The sequence below is a fragment of the Zingiber officinale genome, chromosome 4A (genome assembly GCF_018446385.1).
Source record: "Zingiber officinale cultivar Zhangliang chromosome 4A, Zo_v1.1, whole genome shotgun sequence".
Taxonomy (NCBI): domain Eukaryota; kingdom Viridiplantae; phylum Streptophyta; class Magnoliopsida; order Zingiberales; family Zingiberaceae; genus Zingiber; species Zingiber officinale.
In genome coordinates this window covers 8,317,940-8,323,097 of record NC_055992.1, presented here as the reverse complement: position 1 = coordinate 8,323,097, position 5,158 = coordinate 8,317,940, and the positions used below count along the sequence as shown (strand labels likewise).

The following is a 5,158-nucleotide window of genomic DNA, read 5'->3' as shown; positions in this document are numbered from 1 at the left end:
AAACGGACCACTGATGAGATTACTTATTTGCTGACCGCAAGACCTTGAGAGGAAATTCCAAACTGTGAACTGACCTGCCGCATCACGGAAGGAAAAGGAGAAAGAAGACGTCAGTAGATAGACTGGGACGGATCCCCAACACAGTCACTCCATCACTCAAATTAATGAGTGGTTGAGCAGCGGTAATCAAAAGATAGTGATGAAGAATAGAAAAGAGCAATGGAAAACTTACTTGCATGAGAGGAAGAGATCCCTTATATATATAGTGTTATATCTCTTAGCACGAATAATAAGGTGTGTCACTAAAATAGGGCCAATCAGACTGAAAGTCTGCTTTCCTTCTCAAATTGTACTGACCAATTCTGTGCCTAGATGGTGGAAGCATCTGTTGTACAGGTTGCACAGAAGATATCCCAGTGATTTCCTGATAGCGCTTACGTATGACATTAAAAGAGCTATTAGGCCGATGGACTGTTGGGGCTATTATCCCTTAAAGATAGTCTTTTTGGGGCTTTAGGGACTTGATGGACTCCCGTGATATTTTTGTAGTGACCTTATCCGATCAGACCTCCATCTCAAACAAGGCCTAATCGACTATGAAGGACTCAGTATCAGTGCAATTGAGTTAACTTTCGACGATTCAATCCCTCCGATGGTTCCCATCTACTCACCCAGTAAATCCAATCTGACCGGATGCGAAGAGTCAAGTTTGTCACCTTCATGGGTCAACTTATGGAGAGTGTCCGCTCGGAACTTGATGGTGTAAACGTCCGCTCGACGTTTTCAGCTGAACTTGCCCAAGGAGGCTAGAGTGGTTGTCTGAATGATTTTTTAAATATTCGACAGGGACTCCAAGAATTGTGCCTTTACTCCCCCTCCTCGAGGGATTAAGCTAGTCTTCACGATACTTCCTTACGGGCTAGCTCGAGGTTAGGCCGCTCAAGTTAACTCCTTGCAATTTTAACTGTCATGTCCCTTGGGATCTTGACCATCACGTCCCTTGGAACTTTGACCATCACGCCTGCCGACCGGTCTAACTTCCACATTCGCATTGAAGGTCCCACCCTATCCGCCATATCACATGTCATGGATTCAGTAGAGGAGAGTGTTTGTGTTCGTACTCCTAAATTACTAGTTGGTGTTTCACTTGCTGGTCGAGCAAGCTCGCAGCTGAGTTTAGCAGTCAGGAAAGAAGAGAAGAAGCTGAGTTATGAGAATAGCATGTTTCGCCAGGCTAAGGCTTTAGTGATCTCTACTCTTGGAGAGTTTGCTGAGATTTGCCAAACTAAACAGGTATAAACTATAAAAATACGAATTACTTAAACTGAGTAATGTGATGCTAAAATGGATATCTATTGTGCTATGTTTCAGATGAGGCAAAGGTGAGGGCTAGTTCCAGAATTGGAAGTGGACTCACTGATGAAGCAACACTAAATGAGGCCAGCTTCCTTGTTCTTGGCAGGTCAAGGAACTTACCAAGAAGGCGAGTCCTGTCACAGCATGTTGTAAGTAACAAAGATAAGTTGATTCTTCTCCCTTATGAAGAATTAAACACTATCAACAATCATTGGAGGACTGCTCGAGTACATGCAACAGCGTGACCATCAGTGGTAGTCGCGCCAGCTTCTGACGGAGGCTGTCCTCATGAAGCTTTCTTCCTCTGCCGGGCCGAGGACTTTATGGGCACGGAGAGTGAGATTTGTTCTTCTTATACTGAAGACTTGAAGCCTTCTTGTAGGTGCTTTAGCTACAACGAGATTCGCATGCTACAAATAGTCTTTGTGACAAAAGGCAAAATCGTCAGTCCCTAGTATCCTCATCGCATCCGACCCTAAGTCATCATGAAAAGATAAATCACGGAAACCAAGAGGTCAAGTAGTGGTGGGATGAGTTACACAGACTCCGGATTACATCCTCAGGTTCGGCTCAAGGCATAGGCCATTAAGACCTATGCCTAGGGCCCTCAAAAAATTAAGGCCCATTATTAGTTAAAAATAAATAAATATATTTAATATTTAATATTTGCATTTAAAAAATATACTGTACAATCCCAAACTGCATTATGCAAGTATGCATACATATTTTGCTTTAATTTGACTTGCTTCGATTTTCGTCCTAGTGGCATATTTTGCTTTAATTTAACTTACTTCGATTTCTATTCTAGTGCTCTCTAGATTTTGCTTCAGATTTTACATTTTTTCCAATGCAACGATTTTACTTGATTTTATTTTATTTCAATTTTTACTGTGCTCTTCAATTAATTTCAATGACCACTATATTTAATTACATATTAATTATAATTATTATATTCTCTAATCCTAAAGTTATAATATAACTATATAAGACTTTACATCTAATTTCTTTTCTTTCGTCTCATTTTATAATTAGTTGAACATCTACTCATTCTCTCATTAATGTTCTATGTATTTTTTCCTCTTTCATGTTCTCTAAGAAGACATCCTTCTCCTATTTTATTCGGTAATATTTTTTTACTTTTTTTTTAATTATGGAAGGAATGGACTATGAACCCAAATCTAAATTATTAGCAATTGCATTAGAATTTTTTTATATATTTGTGTCGACAATAGTCCAACTTTGAAATATCATCAAATTAAAATTACACGACATGAATTTTTAAATTTATTTTTAAAAATAAATCTGTTGGTTCCAAGTCTGAATAAAAAATAATAAAGAAAATTTTATTTAAAAAAAATTATTATTAAAGATTAATCTTTTTTTTCCCTAGGGCATCGTGGAACCTTGAGACGATCCTGTATATCCTGATAGTCCTGTGGTTCGACCCCACGACCTCATGTGACAAGCATGCCACCATTCGTCCCAAATAGCTTTCGTTGATAGTAAAAAGGTGGAATATGCTACCCCAACGACCCCACGTGGTTGATCCCACGACCATCTGTAAGGAGGTAAATCGGAAAGTTGTAGTTGGCCAGTGCAGAGGAGGGTTTTTTTCCTTGGCTTTGCCGAGATTCGAACCCTTACCCTATGGTAGCAACTCTGCTCCGCACCAGCCAATTCAACCATGCCCCGAGGGCGCCCCCAAATAGCTTTCATAGTGGCATAAGGCGAATATGTTCGTCCCAGCGCCCCCGTCAATCCGTCTCAGAGCCAACACGAAGGATATAAATCATGGACTGCTACTAATCTTTGGAATAGTGACTAACACATAGCTAAGTTGAGTGGATATGGATTAGTGATAATTTTTTTGACGTGTCCAATTGATTTTATTAGCTCTTGATCGTGGAAACCGGATAGGCTGGTGGGGATGGGTGAATTTGCTCAAGTGTTCAAGGGGGCCCTTAGCAGCGGACAGAGTGTGGCAGTGAAAAGGTTGGCCAAAGGAAATGTAGACCGGCAGGAGAAAGAATTTCTGAGCTGGGCATACTTGGACATGTCTTCCCTCCGAACACGACCAATTTGATAGGCTGCTGCATTGAGAACGGCCGCCACCTTGTTTTCGATTTGTCCTGCAATGGCAGTCTGGCTTCAGCTCTGCACGGTGAAGCTTCTGCCTCATCTTATATTTACTAGCACGTAGTCAGGAATACGAAATTTACTCGGCTTCAAACTGCTTTAGGAAAAAGTGGCAAGTTTCTGGAGTGGCCAGTGAGGTACAAGATCGCCATTGGAGTAGCCAGATGTCTGCATTACCTTCACAAATGCTGCAGGCATCGCATCGTCCGCAGGGACATCAAGGCGTCTAATGTTCTTCTCGGTCCAGACTTTGAACCCCAGGTGGAGCTTCAGCTAGACAGAAGATGCTAGTGAAAATTTGTAGGCTTGATTTGCATCTCGTTGTCTGTCGTCATCGTTGTCGTCTCAAGTATCTGGTAGAAGGCCAGTGGACACTTCAAAGCAGAGCTTGCTAGTGTGGGTAAGTGAAACAACAATAATCGTCAGGTAATCTGCCTGCCCTTGGTGCTTGAGCTATATGAATCACTCCCTGCTCGTCAATTTGAATGTCAATCAGGCGAAGCCGCTAATGGAGACTGGAAAAATAGATGAACTGGTTGATCCTGTATTCCAAGGCAACTACGACAGAGATCAGGCTCAGAGACTAGTCCTTGCAGCTTCCCACTGTGTGAGACAATCATCATTTTGCCGACCATCTATGACTGAGGTCAGGCTAGTACCGACTCAATTTACAAGTTTGAACCAGTTAGATTTTCTGGCCATGCTGATTAGAATACCACGTATTGGATCTGTTGAGGAAGGACCAGGATTCGATTCTGTGGAAGCACTGCCATTGACTTGGAAAATCCCTGAGTCACAGCTCGAAAAGGATGAGAATGAGAGGGATGATTATGCTTCCCCAGCAGACTAGCCTTTTCTTCTCTCTCTTGTTTTTGAGAAATGATTTCTTAGCTTGCAGTTTGTGATATTTAATTTAGAGCTTGACTTGTAAATTATGTGATAATGATTTTTTTAACTTTTGTGTGTTGTTTCACCACCAATTATTTTAACGATTTATACTTTTTAAAATATTGTTTACAAGGAATAAAAAAATCAACAAAACTTTTATTTAAAAATTACCAAATTTAGAGTTAAATATTTCTAGTAGATATTGACAATGGAAATTATTGCAGATACCGATAACATTTTGTTGGTTATCAGATTTGCAATAAATCAGTGAAATTTTTCCCGATATCACACTAATATGTCTAAACAATAATAGTTCAAAATGTTCGGTAAGTTGATCAGTTGGTATAGATGTGACGTGAATATTTATTCTAATAAATTTAATTGTAAGCAGTATAAAATGCGCTGAGAAATACTGTGCTCAAATAAAATATCCTCTCATAATTTATGAGTAATATATTAATTATATTTAGAACATGATGTAAGATGAGTTTTTTTTTGTTTTTTAATGAAAGGAAACCAGGGAGGTGAACCGTTTCCTGAACGAAGGGCAGAGGTAGGAGGTAAGCTGGTCCTGTACGAAGGGCAAGGATGATGCGAGAGGTTATAAGACATTTGTCGCTATGTGAAGCAACGACACCCGATGTGTGTCGCTATATGAAGCAACGGCGACACCATCTCTATACGACGCGCGAGGCAGCTGCTATTGTGTGTACGGCGAGGCAGCTCTGCCTGTCTACCATATAAGTTAAAATTAATATAAATAATTTTATTAGAGCAT

General features: G+C 40.2%; 1 pseudogene; it reads left to right on the top strand.

The window, feature by feature from the left end:
- The first annotated feature begins 1,086 nt into the window (after positions 1-1,086).
- LOC121972220 lies at positions 1,087-4,342 on the top strand (annotated as a pseudogene).
- Positions 4,343-5,158: the final 816 nt, after the last annotated feature.